We start from the raw sequence: 12,885 nt of genomic DNA on the forward strand, positions 1-12,885 counted from the left end.
CCTTTTTTTTTTTTTGATAAGGAAATTAAACTTGCAGAAGAGTAAGGTCATATAGTTAAGAAACTGGGGTTCTGGAGTCAGACTTTATTAAATTCTCAATGAGGGTAACAACAGCAGCCACAGAGTAGTGATAAAGAAATAAAAACCCAGACTGTCTGACTCTTTGAGTCCACCAGTTTTATTATTATTTTTTTTTGTAGCATGCCATATGGCATGTGAGATCTTAGTTCCCTGACCAGGGATCCAACCTGCGCCCCCTCACTGGGAGCACAGAGTCTTAACCACTGGACCACCAGGGAAGTCCCTCGAGCCCACCATCTTAACCATCACACTCTTCTGAGGATTTTGGTCTCCTAGACAGGCCATACATCTTTTCTATGCAAAGCTCCTATCCAGCACAAGACCAGTCATATAATTGATGACAAAAATAAACTTGATGATTCACTCAATGCAGTCAATAGCAACCCTATAGACAGACGAAGTGAGGAGTGAGGTTACTCCCCTCCTAGAGAATATTCTGGCAGGGGTTTGGGGGGTGGGGTGCGGTGGCAATGCTTCGACCTTACTCACCCAGGCATGAGTTTGTCAGTACCATGTCCTACATACCACATGCAACCTGGAATTTGGGGGAGGAAGTGCACTGTTCACTGACAGGCAAGAGGACCATCACTTGGACCAATCCTATGCAGAGGTGGGCAACTGCTCAGGAACTAAGATTTAAGTGATAGTGAAATCTGTTCTCACTAGTGCCATATCTTCAAAGTATCTACAACTACGGAGCTTAGCATTATTAGAAATAAAAGGACATAAAGGGTTACTTATAGCTCAACAGTCTCATTTACACTCAAGGAAACTGAAGCCCAGAAGGGTTGTCCATGGCCATGGTTCGAAGAAAGAGTCTAATATTGGATAGCAAAGAGAAACACCTTAACTGAATTCACGACAACCTTTCAAGGTACAATCTATTATCCCCAATTTTTAAAACACATACTCATCAGGATGGCTAAATATAAACAACAGTAAGTATTGGCAAGAATGTAGAGCAATCACAGCTCCCACAGTGCTGACATGATCTTCTGAAGCGGAACATAGCACCGTACAACTCAGAAGTTCTACTTCCGGGTATGTGAGTGTGCGTGCTAAGCCACTTTAGTTGTGTCTGACTCTGTGACCCCATAGACTGTAGCCCACCAGGATTCTCTGTCCGTGGAATTCTCCAGGCAAGAATACTGGAGTGGGTTGCCATGTCTTCCTCCAGGGGATCTTTCCGACCCATGGATGGAACCCCTGTGTCTACTTTCCTGAATCGGCAGGCAAGTTCTTTACCACTAGCGCCACCTACCTACACCCAAAAGTCATAAACATAAATGGTTATGGCAAAACTAGTCAAAGTAGCCGGAGAAGGCAATGGCACCCCACTCCAGTACTCTTGCCTGGAAAATCCCATGGACGGAGGAGCCTGGTAGGCTGCAGTCCATTGGGTCGCTAGGAGTTGGACACAACTCAGCGACTTCACTTTCACTTTTCACTTTTATGCACTGGAGAAGGAAATGGCAACCCACTCCAGTGTTCTTGCCTGGAGAATCCCAGGGACGGGGGAGCCTGGTGGGCTGCCGTCCATGGGGTCGCACAGAGTCGGACACGACTGAAGCGACTTAGCAGCAGCAGCAGCAGTCATAGTAGCCAGTGCCTACAAATACAGATGTTCTTCAGTAGTAGAAAGTATGAGGAGATTCAAACAACGGACTATGATAAAGCCATGAGAATGAATGATCTACAGCTACACACAGCAACAGCAATGCAGGAGTAATCTCACAAATGAATGCGGAGTGGAAGACCCAACATGAAAAAAGTACACGTTCGGTAATTTCAATTATTTTCAGCACTTTTTAAGATTTTTTTTTGATGTGGATAATTTTTTAAGTCTTTATTGAATTTGTTACAATATTGTTCTGTTTTACATTTTTTGGGTTTTTTGGCCACAAGGCACGTGGCATCTTAGCTCGCCAATGAGGGATCGAATCCGCACTTGCTACATTAGAAGGCAAAGTCTTAACCACTGGACCTGCCAAGGAAGTCCCAGTACTTAGTCCTTCTCAGTACAAAAAGAGGCAAAACTAATCTAGTCAGAGTCAGGACAGCAGTTATCTTTGGTAGGAGTTAGGGAGCTGTATCCAGAAGGGAACGCAGCCCAACTTCTAGGTGCTCTAACGTCCTGTTTCTGGATGTGAATGTGCTCATTACATGAGTGTGTCTGGTTTGTAAAAAAAAAAATTACAGAGCTATATTCTCATGACATGCTCACTTTTCTTACGTATCTTAAAAGTTCTAAAGAAAACGCAAATGGAGAGATGGTGTCATCCATCCACAGTCTTATAAGTGGTGGAACCAGGATCTGACGATCCCAGGCCCATGCTTACCAATACCAGGCCCATTCTTATTCAACACGTTATTAACTGGAGACATACATATAGTGTATTATGGCCACAGGGATTAGTTTCTGCAAAAATCCCCCAGTCAACAATGTGTTAAGCACATATTTAAGACCAGGTTATGATCACTGAGATATTACCAGCTTTTAAAGCCTACAGACATCCCACATTCCTCCCTGGTCATTTCAGGACCTCTTCTGTGAACCAGTACAGAGAAGAAAAACGATATATTTACATGACAGAAGAGAATATTATATGCCAGTGTTTTAGGAGGAAAAGCCATTTGAAAGACCATACTTTTTATCTGACAGTTGAGCTATTGAGCTATGTGTATACCCAAAAAAGAAACACTTAGATACTTCAAAAATAGAAATGATTTTAAGAGTCAAATTTCATAAACGGATAAAGTCGTGACCCTTTTCTGCTGTTTACCAAATTGTACTGACATTGAGAGTCAGTGTTTACAAATTCATCAGTCACATGGCATTGAAACAGAGATTGTAACTGGCATACTTGAAAAGTTTCAAGTTTCACCCTCAAAGTAGGTCTTTAAATTTATTCTCCTTAATGCATGTGAATTCTACAAGGAAACCCAGAGTTTGGGAAGCTGGGAGTGGGATGAAGGGTAATAAATTTCATAGCATGTACAGTCAAAAATCACTACTTTATAAAATATGTGATATTATTATCAATTTTGTGATAAATTATTTTATCATGCTGTCTAATACATGATTCTTTGAAAAAACTTAAGCTTAAGGAAGAAGCAAGCAGAGATTCTTTAACAAATGAAAACAGAAATTTGAAACTGTTTTTAAAGAAATTCTCACCTCATACCTGACTGACTTTATTAAAAAGATAACAAATAAGTGCTGGTTACAATGTGTAGAAAAGGGAACCCTCATGCACCGTTGGTGAGAATGTAAATTGGTGTAGCCACAATGCAAAACAATATGGAGATTCCTCAAAAACTTAAAAATAGAACTACCATAACATCCAGCAATTTCATTCCTGGGTCTTCATTCAAAGAAAACAAAAACACTAATTCAAAAAGATATATGCATCTCCATGTTAAGTGCAACATTATTTACAATAGCCAAGATATGAAACCAACTTAAGTGCTCATCGATAGATAAATGGATGTGGGGTGTGTGTGTGTGTGTGTATATATATATTTATATATATACAATGGAATGTTACTCAGCCATCAAAAAGAATGAAATCTTACTATTTGTGACCGTATGGATGGACCTAGAGAGTATTATACTAAGTGAAATAAGTCAGACAGAGAAAGATAAATACTTTATGATTTCACTTATATGTGTAACCTAAAAAAGTAAAATGAACAAACATATCTAAACAGAAGCAGTCATGGATACAGAGAACAAACTGGTGGTTGCCAGAGAGGAGTGGTGTAGAGGGAGAGAAAACTAGATCAGGGAAATTAAGAGATGCAAACTCCCAGTTACAAAATAAATGAGTCACAGGTACGAAATGTAGAGCGTGGGGAATACAGTCAATAATTATAGAGTGTCTTAGTATGGTAACAGAGTGTAATTACGCTTATTATGGTGATCATTTTAAAACATGTGCTGTGCTGTGCTTAGTCGCTCAGTTGTGTCCTACCCTTTGCGACCTCATGCATTGTAGCCCACCAGGCTCCTCTGTCCATGGGGATTCTCCAGGCAAGAATACTGGAGTGGGTTGCCATGCCCTCCTCCAGGGGATCACCCCAACCCAGGAATCAAACCCAGGTCTCCTGCATTGCAGGTGGATTCTTCACCACCTGAGCCACCAGGGAAGCTCACTTAAAAACACATCGAAATAGCAAATCACTATGCTGTGTATTAGAACTAACATGGTGCTGTAAGTCAGTTATACTTCAAAAACAAACAAGCCAACAAAAAAGCTCATAGGAAAAGAAATCAAGTATGTGGTTACCAGAGGTAGAGGGTAGAGGGAAGAAGAACTGGAGGACAGTGGTCAAAAGGTCCAAACTTTCAGTTATAAGGTAAATGAGCACTAGGGTTGAAATGTACAACATGATAAATATAATTAACACTGTTGTATTTATATATGAAAGTTGTTAAGAGAGTGAATCCTCTCCTTAACAGTTCTCATTGCAAGGGAAAAAATTTTTTCTACTTCTTTAAAGCTGTCCATATATAAAATGTTGGATGTTCACGAAACTAAAACATAATGATAGGAAAGAAAATGTTTTCTATCTCTTTAATGCTGTGCATATACGAAATGATGGATGTTCACTAAACTTACTGTGGTAATCGTTTCATGATAAATGTAAGTTAAATCATACTATACACCTTAAACTTATACAGCACTTTATGTCAATTATTCCTGCATAAAACTAGAAGAAAAAAAATTCTCTACTTTCACACCATCAACTGCTGCTAAGTGAAATGAAAAAAAATCTTGATGTCAGAGGTTAAAGACAAAGAATTTTAGAGCTGAAAGAGGCCTTGGAAAGGGCCCAAAGGTAAAATGATGAAACTGGAGCTTAGAAGGATCATGTGATTTGACCAAGAATCCATAGCTAATCAATGACAGAACTAAGGCCAAAGTCAGCCCAACATTCTTCCCAACTGAGAAGTGTTTCCATTGGCACCTTAATGGTTTTCTAGAAATATGTTTAAAAAACAGCAACATACTTTTGTATTATCTCACAGTTTAAGTAGCTTAATGAATTTATGGAAGATGAAAACATGACATTTATGCTCATTTTGGTGCTTAAAGGTTTAGAACAAATTATTTTATTCTCATCCTCAGAACCAAGGTATTTCTAGACTTGATTTACACAGCTTTAAACCACAGCAGCCCCAGGTTTCATCAATAACAATTAGGGCAAAGTACACTGGAAGTGACCAGTAAGTCACACCCACAAAACCTGACACATTTATGTGTTTAGCTCTTTACAGTAACAGGCAAGTTCTCCAAGATGATAAACCACAGATTACTCCTCAGCACTGGACTAGTTTCTATTCAAGAGACTAAATAAATCAAACGACTACTCTCAGGGGAGACTGATGAGGCCTCAAGTGTTTTACTTTGCAGAAGGAACCTTTGGAACAAAAGTCAGTTAACTTGTAATGTGAACCAGTAATTCCACTGCTTGGGATCTGTAAAATTTTAGAAAAAAGGGAGGGAGGAGCACCATCATTGGGTTGCCGATTTTTTTACTTTGACAAATAAAAACATTTTTAAAATGTAATAACCATCTGTTTTCATTGCCTCATCATTAAAGCAGAAGAAGGAATATTTTAATAAGGAAATAGTGAGCAGTATATTTTCAGAGTAAAATGGAAGCCAGTACGATAGTGGGAAACACATACAATGTATCACTGTCTTCATATTCATTTTGTCTTTTGTGAAAAGTTGTCTTTTTTCTTTTTTTGGTTTTGTTTTTCTTTTTGGGCCTCACCATGCAGCATATGGGATCTTAGTTTCCCTACCAAGGATCAAACCCGTGCCTCTTGCATTGGAAGTTCAGTCTTACCACTGGACCTCTATGGAAGACCCCATGAAAAGTTTTCTTGAACTCATAGTTTTATATGTATTGGGGTTTAGGAGCCATTATTACTACCTTCTGTTTGGGTAATTAATCTTGATTGCTTAGATGAACTGAAAATGCTCAGTAGTAGGGCTGGCAGTCAGCACAGAAGAATGGTTTGAGGATAGCAGGTGACAGGTGGGGCGGTAAGAGGTATGCATGTATGCATGCCCCGTTGTTTAGTCGTGTCCGACTCTTTGCAACCCCGTGGACTGTAGCCCACCAGGCTCCTCTGTCCATGAGATTCTGGTAGGCAGGGTCCTAAAAGATATTCCACTCTTTTGCATAGTGGCCTGGCAACATCTTTGGCATGATGCTGACACTTTCCCTCTAAAAAGGTAAGAATTTGCTGTATGACAGAGGGAGCTCAAAACCAGGGCTCTGTGACTACCTAGAGGGGTGGCAGGTGGGGAAAAGGTTCAAAAGGAAGGGGACATATGTATGCCTATGGTTGATTCATGCTGATGTATGGCAGAAACCAACACAATATTGTAAAGCGATTATCCTCTAATTAAAAATAAATAAATTTTTCAAAAGAGGTAAGAACTTACATATTAGGGAGTAGCCCTATAAACCAAAGTGAGCAATGAAGAATGAAAGGAGGATACAGATGAGTTTTAAGACAGCTGTGCTTAGTCACTCAGTCATGTCCAACCCTTTGTGACCCCATGGACTGTAGCCTGCCAGCCTCCTCTGTCCATGGAATTCTCCAAGCAAGAATACTGGAGTGGGTTGCCATGCCCTCCTCCAGGGGATCTTCCCAACCCAGGAATCAAACCCAGGTCTCCTGCATTGTGGGCAGTTCTTTACCATCTAAGCCACCAGGGAAGCCCTGTTGCTGCTGCTGCTAAGTTGCTTCAGTCGTGTCCAACTCTGTGCGACCCCATAGACGGCCTCACACCAGGCTCCCCTGTCCCTGGGATTCTCCAGGCAAGAACACTGGAGTGGGTTGCCATTTCCTTCTCCAATGCATCAAAGTGAAAAGTGAAAGTGAAGTCGCTCAGTTGTGTCTGACTCTTAGCGACCCCATGGACTGCAGCCTATCAGGCTCTTCCGTCCATGGGATTTTCCAGGCAAGAGTACTACTGGAGAGGGGTGCCATTGCCTTCTCCGAAGGGAAGCCTTACAACCTCTTAAATACAAAATGAAACAAAAATATAAAACCATGTGTTCATAGCCATCTGAAGATCCGACTGATTGATATTATTCTCAGTCAAGAGGGAAATGAAAATGAAAACTCCAGTGGAAAAAGTGTTTTGTTATGATCAAGGGTGAATTAGAAAATGAGAAGGATGCGTTGTTTTAAGGAAGTCAGAATGAACTACTAGTAAGGGATGAAATTGTTTCCTTTAGCCCTTCAGGGTGATGTGGGAAGAAACTGTTAAATTTTTGCTGGTGGTTGAGATTAGAAAGGAGGAAGAATACACTGATTAAAATTTTAAAATCTGCTATGAATAGTAACATGAATTTAAGGCTGCATGAAGCACACAAAAAAGTAAATATTTGACCATTACCATTCCCCCACTATTTACCAAGCATCCGTTAGAGAAGCACTGCTGCAAAACAGAAAAATAAGAAGCTACACGTGGAATGTTAAAGTTTCTAGTAGCTCCATGAGCAAAAGAAAAAGAGGTAAAATTGATGTCAATAATATAGTTTACCTAACCGACTGTATCGAAAGCATTATCACTTCAGCACTTCAATATCATTAGAGATATTCTACACTCCTTTATTTTGTACTAAGTCTTTGAAATCCAGTATGTATTTGTGACACTTTCATCACATCTCATCTTGAAATAACCACATCGTAAGTACCCAACAGGTACATATGGCGAGTTACTGTTCTGGACCACACAGCCCTGGAGTGCAGTCTCATGGCACCTGGTCTCGTATCATGGGAGGAAAGGACACAGAGAAGAACACACACAGTTTCCAAGCAAGGCCAAAAGGCAAAACAAACGAAGGTCCAAACCTAAGGCCGTGGGTGATGAAGTCCCAAAAGAAAGGTTCAGATCACGTGTTTGGGAATTTCAGAAAAGGGAGATCATCATGGGCCAACGAACCGAGTCTTGAACTGGGCTGTGAAGTATGGTTATATTGAGTGGAGGCAACAGACCCATGATGCAGTTTTCCAGTTTATAAATTTTGTAAGAAAGCTTTGGGAAATGAATTATCTCCTTTGAAAAATAAATCAACTTCCATGAACTTCTCTCTCCCAAAAAGATTCAGAGAGTCCCCAGAGTGGTAGGATGGCCTGGCCTGCCACAGGGCGTAGAAATATCTCACTCTATTCATATTAGAGTGAGAAATAAATTATAGGGACTTCCCTGGTGGTCCAGTGGTTAAGGTTCTGTGCTTCCAATGTAGGGGGTGCAGGTTTGATCTCTGGTTGGACAGTTAAGATCCCCAGGCCTCCAGGCTAAAAATCCAGAACATAAACAACAGAAGCAATATTATTCTTGCTTCAACAAACAACAGAAACAAATTCAATAAAGTCTTTTAAAATGATCCACATCAAAAAAAATCTTAAAAAAAAGAATGAAATTATAGCAGGTTGAAATTTGACATATATATATATGGCTTCCTTGGTGGCTCAGCAATAGAATCTGCCTACAACGTAGGAGAACGGATTCGATTCCTAGGTTGGGAAGATCCCCTGGAGGAGGGCATGGCAATCCACTCCAGTATTCTTGCCAGGAAAATACCATGGACAAAGGAGCCTGGCAGGCTACAGTCCATGGGGTCACAAAGAGTCGGACACGACTGAAGCAACTGAGAACATACATTGTGTGTGTATGTGTATAATGAAATTATAACCAGGCTGTGTGCTCACAGTGCTGTAAAGGTTCCCTAACAGAGTAGACTGATTGGGTTCAGGACTCCCATTCCTTCACTTACAATGCAGGGAGCCCAGCAATGCAGGTTCCTCCTTCCTCATTCTTGCTGAGACCAGAAATTTTAAGTTTATCTTCCTGAGGAAGAGAAAGGCACTACGGAGCCACACCCACTCAAATCCTTGCTGTCAAGTATACTGATCACCTTTGCCTGTGGGTTGGTTTGGCATATTACACACATTTGCTTTTTTCAAGTCAGCAAAACCTACATGATTCGCACCAATCAACCGTAGACCCACCTAGCACGCTGGGAGCGGGCCAATGTAACAGGAGGCAGAAATTCAGCCCTACACAAAGGAGTCTACAGTACTTGGGGGTAAAATTGTATGGATACACTCAAACTCAGCTCTGCCAACATTTGCAACTCAGGCAGCAAATCTGTTGGCTATACTGACTCATTATATTAACCCAGGGATAGATGTACTGACTCCTTAGCAATCTGAAGACCTTTAAAGGAACTAAGGAGTTGGACACGACTGAGCAACTTCACTTTCACTTTTCTCTTTTCATGCACTGGAAAAGGAAATGGCAACCCACTCCAGTATTCTTGCCTGGAGAATCCCAGGGACGGCGGAGCCTGGTGGGCTACCGTCTATGGGGTCGCACAGAGTGGGACACGACTGAAGCGACTTAGCATAGCATAGCATAGCATAAGGCAAAAAATGAGAGGGAAGGGACTCTTCAATCTACTTGGAGTACAAAACTGCAGACAAAAGATCTCTCTGCTCCATCAGCATCTCTGTTGTTGGACAAATGGCCCCACCCTTCTCCTTGAATTTGAAGAATTGCATCTAACCAAAGAGTGCTTTCTCGCAATTTAATAAAAGACTGAATAATATTCCACTGTATATATGTAGAGCAGAAATTAACACAGTATTGTAATACAAATATACTCCAATAAAAATTAATAAAGGGGCTTCCTCCCCAGTGGTACAGTGGAGAAGAATTAGCCTGCTAATGCAGCAGACATGGGGTTGATCCCTGGTCCGGGAACATTCCACACATGGAGCAGCAATTAAGTCCATGTGCCACAGCTACTGGAGCCCTTGAGCTCTAGAGCCCACGAACCACAACTATCGAAGCCTGCACGCCTAGAGCCTTTGCTCCACAACAAGAGAAGCCACTGCAATGAGAAGCCCATGCATGGCAACTAGAGAGTAGCCCCCAAGCTCTGCAACTAGAGAAAGTCTGTGTGCAGCAAGGAAGATCCAGTGCAACAACAACAACAACAATATGTATATATAAGGCCATGACTGCCCTTTAGTTCACTGACCTTCCATTCCTTCTGTATCCTTCAGATTCTGACCAGAGAAACTGAACCAGAAGTAGACGTACGTTAGGAGATTTATTGCAACGAAGTGGCTTATGCGGTTGTGGGGCTTGGTGAGGCAAGCATGGTGTCCACGGGATAGGCATCAGTAAGGGCAGGTTGGAACTCTCTCCCACAGGATGAAGCCACAGCCCGCAGGCAGAATTTCTTCTTCTGAAAAGCTCCCTTATGCTCGTAAAGTCTTTCAACAAATTGAATCAGATCCATCTAGTTTATTCAGGATAATCTCTCTGACTTAGAGTCAACTGACTATGGACTTAGAGCACATCTATAAAACACCTTCACAGCCACACCTCCATGAGTGTTTCAACAACCACAGAATGTAGCCTAGCCAAGTTGACACCAACTGTCACACCTATTGGCTATACCTGCTGCTGCTAAGTCGCTTCAGTCGTGTCTGACTCTGTGCAACCCCAAAGACGGCAGCCCGTCAGGCTCCCCCATCTAACACAATGTTATATACCTAACACATCTGTGTCATACCTAACACAATCTCTCCTTCTCCAGCCAAATTTACTCTACTAGACCATGTCACGTGCAGTGCAGACACCAGGGCTCTGCATACATGGCCTCTGCATAGACTGCCCTCTCTCTGCCCATCTGCCTTGCCCAGCCCATACAGACTGTCTTGTTCTTGCTATTCTTGGTATTTGCGGTGATATCTCAGGATCACTACTCTTTTTCCCTCTTTCCTGAGATTATAAACGACTCATAGCAGAGAAGATGTCTTCTGCTGCCAAGCACCATCTCTGTTTTTCTACAAAGCAATCCTATGAAGTAGGTACTTTGATTATCTCCCATTTAAAGATGAAGAAACAGACTTAACAGGTCAGAAAAAACCCTTAGATAGTGTACTTCACCTTGGGCAGGTCACTAAACCCTAAGGACAATAACGCCTACTTCAGTGTATTGTACCTGGGTTCGATCCCTGGGTTGGGAAGATCCCCTGGAGAAGGGGAAGGCTACCCAGTCCAGTATTCTCACCTAGAGAATTCCATGGACTGTATAGTCCATGGGGTTGCAAAGAGTCAGACATGACTGAGTGATTTTCACACACACACACACACACCGTGTATTGTTATGAGGATCAAGTAAGCGAAGGTGACTGCCAGACACACAAGGGGCACTTTCCAAACTAAAGGGACAAACAGATGAAAAACAGAATTTGTGGGTCTTCCCTGGTGGTTCAGTGGCTAAGACTCCATGCTCCCAATACAGGGGGGCCAAGGTTCGATCCTTGGTGACAGAACTAGATCCCACAAGCCACAGCTAAGAGTTCACACGCTACAACTAAAGATTCTACGTGCTACAATTAAGACTTGGTGCAGCCAGATAAATACAGTTAAACAAATATTTTCTAAAAAGTAGAATTTGTATGTTGCTTGGCAAAGGTACTCCTGCTATACTTCAGTTCAGTTCAGTCCAGTCGCTCAGTCGTGTCCAACTCCCTGCAACCCCATGAACCACAGCACACCAGGCCTCCCTGTCCATCACCAACTCTCAGAGTCCACCCAAACCCAGGTCCATTGAGTCAGTGATGGCATCCAACCATCTCATCCTCTGTCATCCCCTTCTCCTCCTGCCCTCAATCCTTCCCAGCATCAGGGTCTTTTCAAATGAGTCAGCTCTTCGCATCAGGTGGCCAAAGTATTGGAGCTTCAGCTTCAACATTAGTCCTTCCAATGAACACCCAGGACTGGTCTCCTTTAGGATGGACTGGTTGGATCTCTGTGCAATCCAAGGGACTCTCAAGAGACTTATCCAACACCACAGTTCAAAAAGCATCAATTCTTCAGTGCTCAGCTTTCTTTATAGTCCAAGTCTCACATTCATACATGACTTCTGGAAAAACCATAGCCTTGACTAGACAGACCTTTGTTGGCAAAGTAATGTCTCTGCTTTTGAATATGCTATCTAGGTTGGTCATAACTTTCCTTTCAAGGAGTAAGCGTCTTTTAATTTCATGGCTGCAATACCATCTGCAATGATTTTGGAGCCCAGAAAAATAAAGTCAGCTACTGTTTCCACTGTTTCCCCATCTATTTGCTATGAAGTGATGGGACCAGATGCCATAATCTTAGTTTTCTGAATGTTGAGCTTTAAGCCAACTTTTTCACTCCCCTCTTTCACTTTCATCAAGAGGCTCTTTAGTTCTTCTTCACTTTCTGCCATAAGGGTGATGTCCTTTGCATATCTGAGGTTATTGATATTTCTCCTGGCAATCCTGATTCCAGCTGTGCTTCTTCAAGCCCAGCGTTTCTCATGACGTACTCTGCATATAAGTTAAATAATCAGGGTGACAATATACAGCCTTGATGTACTCTTTTTCCTATTTGGAACCAGTCTGTTGTTCCATGTGCAGTTCTAACTGTTTCTTCCTGACCTGCATACAGGTTTCTCAAGAGGCAGGTCAGGTGGTCTGGTATTCCCATCTCTTTCAGAATTTTCCACAGTTTGTTGTGATCCACACAGTCAAAGGCTTTGGCATAGTCAATAAAGAAGAAACAGATGTTTTTCTGGAACTCTCTTGTTTTTCCATGATCCAGCAGATTTTAGCAATTTGATCTCTGGTTCCTCTGCATTTTCTAAAACCAGCTTGAACATCTGGAAGTTCACAGTTCACGTATTGCTGAGGCCTGGCTTGGAGAATTTTGAGCATTAATTTCC

The 12,885-nt window shown here is 41.8% G+C and overlaps 1 protein-coding gene across 5 annotated transcripts in view; it reads right to left on the reverse strand.

Moving 5' to 3' along the window:
- Positions 1-12,885, reverse strand: part of SLC16A9 (solute carrier family 16, member 9) — an 82,609-nt gene that overhangs the window by 30,345 nt on the left and 39,379 nt on the right. The gene's annotated exons all lie outside the window — the stretch shown is intronic.

Source organism: Bison bison, unplaced genomic scaffold, assembly GCF_000754665.1.
Source record: "Bison bison bison isolate TAMUID 2011002044 unplaced genomic scaffold, Bison_UMD1.0 scf7180017864116, whole genome shotgun sequence".
Lineage (NCBI taxonomy): Eukaryota > Metazoa > Chordata > Mammalia > Artiodactyla > Bovidae > Bison > Bison bison.